Here is a 10,914-nt window from a genome sequence, read left to right on the forward strand (position 1 = left end):
AAGCATTTCTATGGTCTAAGAGGTCTCACACTCTAGGAGTGAGTTCCAAGTCAGAGTGTCAGCTGAAAGCAAGATTAATGGCGTGCTCACTTTGCGTGATGGGACGTATTTTAAATTATATTAGAAAAATTATGTTTATTTGTTTCTGGTTTATCGTACAAGATCTTGAATAAAATCTAGACACCAAATTAAATAGAGATAATGTTATGAGAAGATAATTAATTCTAACCATTAGAATCATTTTTTTTTAGAAGAAAACTCTGTATAGTATTTTTATTATATTTCAAAAATGTTCCATATACATATGTGACGGCTATATCCTCGGATTGGTATCCAAAAAAACATCATGTTTGCAGCATTACATCCATAATATATAAGACGAAATGAGATTTGTCTATAGTCCTATTCAAAAACTGGAGAGTATACCTGTATAAGATGATTGTACAGCCTGACCCTTTTTAAAAACTTATTCCAAAATAATGAAACCAGGTGCATACCAGATATTGCCCTTTTAAATGCCTGGCATAGAAAAAGGCTGTATGGCGTATGTAAAATGTTCTATAGAGATGCATAGTTGCCACTTTTCATCTGAAGACTGTATGCCTTGTTTTGATAACTTGTCCGCTTGTTCATTTTGACCCCGCTTTATATGAGTGATAGGGAACTGTGAAGGCCTCCATAGTGATTTAATCCTGCCAATCCATCCGGAGAGGTTGTCATTTTTGATATTATGGTTCCCCTTCACAAGATCAATGATTATTTTGGAATCCCCATAGATGTTAATGGGGCCGATGTCCATAAAAGAGCAGAAGGTAAGCAGTCCATGAAGGGCCATGGCCTCCGCTTTATTATTTGACCCTTTGCCACCATTCCAAAACATGTAGTAATGAAGTTCTCTTGTAAGGCAGATGTATACTCCGCATGCGCACTTTCCATCTTTTGCTGCTCCATCGAAGTGCGCCCTTGGCATAAGAAGCTGACGGGAATCAGTGACAGTTTTTTGTTGCATCTTCTGTTGAGGGATGATTGGAAGAATCGAATAGTAGTATGGGATTATCTTATCAAATATATGCCCAAAGTCCTCCTTGTTGTTCTGGAATATCTTCTTATTTCTCCATTTCCATATAAACCAGTTAACAATTAAAGGAATGGGACGCCAAACTGATTTCTGAGAGGCCCACCATTCGAATGCTTCTGTTATGGAGGGATGAGTAACTACAGGAAAACCAAAGTATAATGCCATCTTCTTCCATAAAATCTGAGATAGTGGACAGCTTAAGAAAATATGCATGTTATCTTCTGTATTGGAGAGGCAGATTATGCATATGGCAGGACCTTGCCATTTCCTTTTCTGTAGATTAGTCCAGGTGAGATTTTTGTTATTATAAACAAGCCATGAAAACAAAATTATTTTTATAGGGAAACCAGTTTTCCAAAAGGAGTATGGAAAGATTTTCTGAGCGCATGCTCTATTCTGTTCTATCAAGGAAAAATATATATCACTGACTAACACATTTGGCTGACCTTTCTTAACCTGCCAAACAATTCTGTCTCTGTCCTCAGTTTTGTATATCCCTGCATTTTTCATTGTCCAGATAATCTTCTCCCATTGGGCAGCCATTGTTCCTTGCAATCCCAGCACTCTATCCGATTTCCATATCGGAATAGCATCCTTCCATTCTTCGATTACTTGTGCCCAGTAAAAGAGACCCTTTTGGTGGAGGAGCGCGAGAAGTGGAGGAGAAAACGGGGATTCCATCTCAACCCCCATGATTGCATCAGATCCAATAAGGATATTGTTTCCAGTATGCAATTTCCAGATTATGTACCTTTTGAAGAATGGGAGGATCTTTTGGAAACTTCTCCATATCGCTGATCCATTGGATGGCCACATAAAATTGTTCCTGTACCAAAAATGAATATCTTTATTCCCCATATATTTCATTCTGATAGCTTTACACCATAAACTTTCACCAAAGACTGTTCTCCATAATGTTTTGCAGAGAAGTGCCAAGCCGAAAATACGAAGATTCATTAAGCTCCAGCCCCCCATTTTTTTGGGGAGAGTTATGTTATCAAGTTTAGTGAGATGATATTTCTTCTTCTCCTTACCTCCACCCCAAATAAAAGTAGCCATTAGACTATTTAACTTCTTAATAATAGTAGAGGGTATGAAATACAGATGCGCCCAATAAACAGAAATCTGAGCTAGAACCGATTGAGAGAGTATCATTCTGCCAGCTAAGGATAGGCATTTATATTCCCACCCCGAAATTCTCTTGTAGAATCTGTAGGTGATCCATGCCCAATCAGATATGTTGTATCCCGTGGGCTTAAGGTGATAACCGAGATATTTGATACCCTCTTTAATGGAAACCGCTTGAATGTTATACAGTTGTGATATATATTCCATCTCCTCCATTTTAACATTACCGAAATGAAATGAGGATTTCACTTCATTTATAATTAGTCCCGTGGCTTTTTGAAATGATAATAATAGCCCATGCATAATAAGCCATGTATGTCTACAAAGCATAGCAAAGAGTAAGACATCATCCACAAAGAGATTGTGTGTAAAAGAGTTACCTCTGGATATTGAAAGAGGCTCAATATTTCCTTCAGCAACCGCTTTTTTATATGAAGACTGAGTGTATCCATGACCAGGATGAATAAGAGGGGTGATAGGGAGCATCCTTGGCGCAGGCCTCTTTCCGCTGAGAAGAATTCAAATTCTATCATATTTAACAAATTGGAATGAAAAATTTTAAATTCGGAAAAAAATAGATAATATATATCTTAATTAGAATATATATATATATATATATATATATATATATATATATATATATATATATATATATATATATATATATATGCTTTCTTTTTTCTAGTAATAACACATTTTGATTATTTTTTCTAATTCATTTTAAAATTGGAATAACTTCTAATAACTCTAGATAATGTCCCAGCGTTAGAGATACCATTTAGTCCAAAAAATAAATAAATAATCCACACTTACTCTTCCCTCCAAGAACTTAAACGAGAGAGTATAACATGGCTTTTTAGTTTCAAAACTTATTTGTCAAAAATTCTTATCTAATAAATAAATACATATTTAGAACATCACCATTTTAAATTTATTTATTTGCGTAGATTCTATCAAAATAAAAATATATTTAGAAAATGAGTAATAATATAAATTCACTTATTCATTTTTCCCTGCTTTATTAGCTTTCCCGCACTTTGAAGAAAGTATGACATTGAAAATTGAAAATTTCACAATTGTTTCTATTTTCCTTTGTTTTCTTTTTCTAAATACACACAGTTATCTATATGTGTTGAAACCTTAACATTATATGCTTACTTTTTTTTCTTGCTTTCTTGATTTTCCAACCCTTCAAAGCAAAACAAGAATGAAGTTGAAAAATGTAAATTTTCCAATTTCACAATTATTTCTTTTTTTTCTAAATACAATTTGTGTTGAAACCTTAATCTTAAGCAAAGTTATCCCTTCATAAAACCATAACACAGATATGCCAAACCACAACATATCTAACAATGTCATTTCCTACCAAAAAGTCAAAGCTAGCACTCCTCACTTACCTGCCCTCCTAACTCGTTAGAAAACACTCTTAGTAAAAGTATTGTTTTTCTTTAACAACAAGCTCAAAGGAACGAGCCAAATTGAATTTCAATGAATTATTCGCGAACGAACCAAATTGAATTTCAACGAACTGTTCGCTGTTCGAATCTTATTGACGTATTTCCAAACCTTTTACCCCAATTCGGACGAATTTGATGAATTTGATAACTATGGTTAAAATGAAACAACTAATTTTAAATCAAATAAAATAATTATTAAAAAAATAAAATAAAAATAATTTTACTCTTGAGTTGTTACGTGTATAACACAATTATTTTGAATAATGATTATGATAATGGTAGGGTGATAAGAATGGATATGTGGAATGTTTTATTCGTTTTGTCCATAGACCATGTGTTATATACTCAACAATTCCATTTCAAGTTTCAGCATGTTACATAAATTGAGTTATGCCACCTTCTTTAAGCACTTATTAACCTTCAATGACCAACTCTTATCTCGTTAAAGGTTGACTTTTCAAAACCTTATCTCGAGTGTAAGAACCTTCACAACCTTTTGGTACCTCACTGATAAGTAAGAACTTTCATATTTTTATTGAGGAAGGCTTTCTTAGTCGCAGTAGGTAATTGATTTACAAGACGTTAAACTTGTAATTGTTGGATTAGAAGTGCCAATTATTCCAATATACCTAAAGCTATTTAGGGCATAGCTTGTAGCTTTAGTGCATAGCATTACACAGGTTAGAAAGTGTTATGTTTTTGTACTAACCTCTTTTAAGTTGCTTTCCCTTCTTAGTTCAAGGGAAAATCCTTTTAAGGCTACAAGGAGCAATATCCATCCTGGCTTTCTATGAGAAAGTGTTATGTTTTCGTACTAACCTCTTTTAAGTTGCTTTCCCTTCTTAGTTCAAGGGAAAAGCCTTTTAAGGCTACAAGGAGCAATATTCATCATGGCTTTCTATTAATGTTGGTAAAGGTCAATTGGTAATGCCTCATAGCTTTTACAACATTTGGTATATGCAGCGTTATGTCCATCAAATTTTAAAGTAGGTACACATGTATTACTTTTGTGTGCACACACTTCAATTTGCATGTGCATGTGCATACTCTAACATTGCACCCACCTCTAATTAGACATGTGCATGAAGGACCTATATGAAAGCCCAATCAATGTGTTTACAACAAAGGAAAGATTTATAGAACCAAGCTAACTTCAACAATTAATAATGTTCTAAGTATGAAGGTTTCAACAATTAGCCATCATAATATTTAGAACTTCAAGAATTGAACTGAGCAATAAATTTGAAACATCTTAACGTTTCTAATGTATGATTTGTTTATCATCAACAGAACCATATAAATATTTTAGAAGCATCACATGCTTTCGTTGATAACGGTGGATTGTTCACTTAAAATGTTAGGGTGTTTCAAAACTATCACACGGTTCAATTCTGAAAGTTCTAATTATAATTAATAATGGTTTTGTAACCTGAATTTATTATGATGTATATTGTCTAAGATGTAAAGCATATCATGCACCATTGAACATCTAGTCAAATTTCGATTCTCTTACTCCACAACATAACATTATACATAACATACATCGAAATACAAACACTAATACATTATATTTTTCTTTGTGTGCATCTTATTCGTTATGTGTCTTCATTTTCACTCATGTTTCACACTCATAGCTTAATCATCAAAATATGTTTAAATTACTCTCGAATTAGCATCATGAAATCAAACATGTGCCTTCATTTTTAATCATGCTTCCACACTCATAACTTAATCGTCACAATGTGTTTAAGTTTCCCTTTATGCATCAAATCATAGAACCACACCTAGGTACCCTATGGAACTAAAGTTTAGTTATCAAAATCATCATATGGTTAATCTTGTTCATCATCAAAGTTAAGGTTGCCTATTTGGTAAGTCTAAAGTATAGTACCACTTTCAACTTCATCAAAATTTGGCCTATCTCACTCATACAAATTAATGAGGAGGCTAACACCTTGTTTGGAAATACAATCTTTTTGAGAATTTTGTGTAGGTGATCTTAAGGATTAATGCTCAGGCATTACAAAACTTAAGCCTAGAATGCAAAATTTCATTGTTTTTTCATTGGCACAATTTGGTCATCAATGTAACTTTGTGATAAATAATGAAACACACACCCATTTCATACAGATTCAAAAAAAATTGGAAGACATTTTGACATTCAAGAAGAAAGAAAACATATTGCTAAGTTTAATAGCCTTGTAATATGTTTCAAGGATTACATCAATCCTTCATGGATGACTATGAGATAAAGCAGCTTTAGAAGTTAAAGCCAAACATATAACATTTTTTTAAATAACTTTAACATTATTGTTGTTGGAGATTTTTGGAATAGATCTATGTAATATTTTTTATCCGTCCAACATTTCGGATGGTTACACCATCCATCATCAAGGACCAAAGAGCTTTGTGACTAAATTAGCATTGAAGAGCTTATTTACCTCCTGCAACAATGTAATGTGTTTATATGTTCATCTTTGGTAGTGTAATACCTACATGTAAGAATCCATATTTGTGAACATGTTATGATTAGACATTAGATCATGTTGTGCATATATTTTAAACAAGCATAATGTTACTTGTAATTAAATTGTATGTTTCCTAGTGTGAAACTCAATGTAAAGGCTCCACCAGGAACTATGTGTAACAACTATGGATCACTACTTTCCTTTTACAAAACACTTAGAATATTTCACTTCTTGTGAGTCAAACCAAAAAGGTGAATTACAAAATGTTAAGAAAAGAGTTATATTACTTTCGTATGGGCCATAGTTATTGCTTTATAAGGATGTGGGATATGATGCCATCAAATTGCCCTATTTTTCTAATTGTTTTCCTTAATCAAATCAATATTATCTCATATTTCTTAGTTTGATGGAAAACTATGATTTTTCTAGTTGCAAATTGTAATATTAAACTAATTATAGGACATTGAATCTACTTAGATGCTCAAATTACAATTGATCATTGTGAACTAGATTGTGATAGATATGGGGTGATTTGAGTGCCATGTATCAAAATCCCTTTATAAGGAGCAAAGAGGAGGGCTTTGATGTGACAATGGGTGGGAGGATAAGAAAAGGAAATTCAACCAAGTTGCATGTCTCATTTCCCAAATACTTTTCCATGCATGGGATAAATGGAAATGTCCAAGAGACCATGTGTTACATTCCAATCAATTTCCCGTGCAAGTGAAAAGCATCACCTTGAGTAGTTCCAGGTGAATTTTATATTTATGTACTTCTCATACTCATGCATAAGTCTCTCCACCTATATACATAGCTTTTTTGGAACTTTTGGGAGGTATCTGGGTTGGTATTCTCATGGTTATTCTTATCCTTTATAATGACCATTTCACCCATATATTTTCAAACCTTTATGTTGGTTATGGGTGGGAATATAGAAAATTCATGTCAATTTATGGGAATGATAAATAGATCCATTAATTAATAAATCATGTTTGTCAATATCTGATCCATGAAAAGCTATGATAATCACCACAAGGAAAATGTTAGTTTGCAAATATTCTCAGAGAAGCACTTCTCCTTGCTCTATTTTTAGCGAAGGAAAACAAGTGGAGGTTTTAACAGATGATTTTTTCTTCAATGTTCCTAAACCATTATGGTGCATTTATGCACTTTAATATCAAATGCACTAGTGCTCCACGAGTACAAGCACATCATAGAAACAACATGACAAAAAGGACTTGATGCTCTACTTTTTTCAAAGTGTATTAGTGTTGCATATTGGCTTAAGTGTACTAGCGCTTCTAGATCAATGTTCATTGGAGTGCCAATAACCAAAAACTATGTTGGTAATCCACATTGGTCTTGGTGCATAAAGTCTCTACTTTGGTCCATGGGCATCAATGCTCCACATTAGTTTAGGAGTAACAATGTTGTGTGATACATATGTACTAGACTTCCATTAACCCAAAAAGACACTAGCGTTCCTCTTTTGTCTAGGCACAATGGTGCTTCCCATTGGTATTGCTACATAATGCTCCTTTTAAGTATTGAAGCATTGATGCTTCTCTTTCATATGGAAGTACAAGTGCTCATCTTTGGTAGATGGGAAGCATTGGTGCTCTTAATACACCAAAGCACTACAATATTTCATATTTCTTTTAATTTATTAAAAGAAGTGGGAAAATCCTCAAGATGACTCTTCAAAAGTAGAAAAAAGTGAGGGTTTGCTTCATTTATTCATTTTAGATCAGTTGAAAGGAAGATAAGGTGGTTATATAATATAATGAATTAAAAATGGCTATGAATGTAAATAAAGATATAGGAATGCAATTAGGTAACTATTTTTTCCCTCTTTATTATTTCATTTATTCCTCTTATGGATTTTATTTCTCTTATTTTCCATTTCTATCTATTGTTCCTAATTTCTTAGATGACTTTGTTAATTTATTTGGTTGGCTTGAGGGTTTTTCCTTTGTCTTGTGGGTTAATGGTGGATTTGTTTTAGGGTCTTACATCAACATATATGGCTAGCAAATGAGGGGCATGTTTTATGAAGAAAGTGGTAAATTTGTGTATCATGGGTGCATATCCAAAGGGGTTTTTGTAATACCCCTACAAGAATGAGAATATTGTGTAACTATATGGTGGAACCAAAAGGAGACTTCTAGATATAGCTAATGTGTATAGTAAAAAATTAAGTCACAATGCTTAGAAATAGGATCATAGGGAAAGTGAAGCTCCAATGGACTCACTACAACCCTAAGGAAGCAACGTGGGAGCTAGAGAATGCAATGTAGGAAGCATATCTGATTTTTTTTCTAAAATTTTGATGTAAAAAGTATTTCTTAGAATGGTGATGTGCAATAGGAATAATGTAAAATCTAGGGTGAGGGAATGTAATACCTAAGCTTTGAACTCCATAATGGTACTTTAGATGTGTGCATGATGAATGGCTAAAAGGGAAACAATGTAATATGTAAAATTGTTTACATAATGAATGCATAAAAGCTAAATAATGTAATATGTAAAATTGTACATTGAATCATAGTAAAAAATACATCATAGGTAGCAAAAGAAGAAGGAAATAAGGCATGAGTGGGTTATAACTCCAAAGGAGGGGAAAGAAAGAGGGCTTAAGGGATAAAGGGAAAAATAATATTATTTTATTGCTACCCTAAGTTCTTTAACCTTAGCATTATTAAACCTTGATTTATAGTTATCCTAAGACCCTTTAACCTTGGAAATAATGATCAAGAGAGATATGCATACTTTTCGCGAAGACACGTGGTTTTTCTTTAAAATGAAAATATACTCCATGGTTTTGACCATTCAAGGGTAGCTGACATTTATTCTTCCTAAAGGTTTTTCTATTTGCAATTAGGTTGTTGTAAGAACATTGTAATGAAATTATAAAGAATGATTTCCATGAAACTATGAAGAATTATGACTATGTGTATGGTAAATTGTTGTATTTGAGAAAATTTAATTACAATAGAGAATTCTTGGAATCCCAAAAATGAGATTTGCTATCCATTTTGTGTTGGAACCTTAGATGGAATTGGGATATAACAAGGAATAAGAGTAGAGAAGGAGGTATCATTCCTTGATTTGTGGATGCTAATGGGGAAATAGGGTTATGGATTGGGATAGATGTAAGATTTAATAGATTGTGTGTTTTAGATATTGATTTGTGAGAGCTAGATCCAACTATGGGTGATTCCATCCTTGTGTATTCATATACTCAGCTTGGGGGTGGCCTTGTTGTAAAGAGATTAAGTTCACTAGAGAGCCTATGGTTAGATGGAACATCTTTCTTCTATAGTTAGTGGTGGTTAATTCCTAGAAAGATAATGGTTTGTTATTTCATTATGAATATGTTGAGTTAATGTTTTTTATTTTATGAATTGAATTATTTTCTAATTTGTTTAGTTATATTTATATGTTTAATCCTACATATGTAACTATGATGTGATTGTTCGTTTAATGATTTGATTGAGCTTTCACAAGCCCATGTTGTCATGTTTTCATGTAGTAATTAATTAATTAACAATAGGACAATGAGGAAAGTGGTATCAAAGAAAGAAGTTGGTGGAAATTTGTGGCTTTAAGAAGTATCCTATATCCTTAATAGAGCACAAATGGTATTGGGTATGCTATAGAATAGTATCAAAGCCATTGGTTATGGCATTAGGGCCACATGGCTAGAAATAAACTCATATATAAAGAAATCACAATATTCTTGTCAAGTGTTCTACAAAATACCTCAAGAACAATAATTGGCAAAGTATTCAAAATCCAATGATTGTGGGAATATATATATATATATATATATATATATATATATATATATTAAATAATTTAAATAAATAAATAAATTATCTTTTTACTCTAACCATTAAAATTATTTTATTTATTAATCCTAACTTTTATCTTAATAACCTAATATTATAACTTTAATATATATATATATATTAGTAAATAATTTAATAAATAAATTACTTCTTTAACCAATCATTAAAATTATTATTATTATTTTTATATTTTTTAACCTAATTTAACTTATTTCCATAAATAATAATAATATAAATAAACTAACCATTAAAATTATTATTGAATGAAAATACTCGTCACTTAACAACCTAATATTATGATTTTAATATATATATATATCTATATATATATATATATATATATATATATATATATATATATATATATATATATATATTAAATAATTTAAATAAATAAATAAATTATCTTTTTAAACTAACCATTGAAATTATTTTATTTATTAATCCTAACTTTTATCTTAATAACCTAATATTATAACTTTAATTAAAATATATATATATATATATATTCCTTTTTTAAACCAACCATTAAAATTATTTTATTTATTTATGTAATTTTACCTAATTTAACTTATTTCCATAAATAATAATAAAATAAAATTAATAAATAATAATTTGATCTGGGTCCTAAGGTCAAAATTAGCCGTTAGTCAATTTAGCCGTTGGAGACTCTGCTCAGACTATTTAACATGCTAAGCTGGATCTATTTCTTCAACTTGTCCTGATGATGAACCACACTAGTTGGTTCGAAACGCGTCGACAAATGTTTGTCTACATATGTCTGTCTACATGTGATTTACGCCGAAGTTATTCTTTCAACTATTATGGATCACAGAAGCCTCAATTCAATTATTTATCTATTTTTTGAAACTACATAAATAAATAAATAAATTGTTGCATCTTGTTTTTCATTTTTCGTTATTTATCTTTCT

This window comes from Pinus tabuliformis, chromosome 9 (genome assembly GCF_031772625.1).
Source record: "Pinus tabuliformis cultivar Carrire ecotype Pingquan chromosome 9, CPIR1, whole genome shotgun sequence".
Taxonomy (NCBI): Eukaryota; Viridiplantae; Streptophyta; class Pinopsida; order Pinales; family Pinaceae; genus Pinus; species Pinus tabuliformis.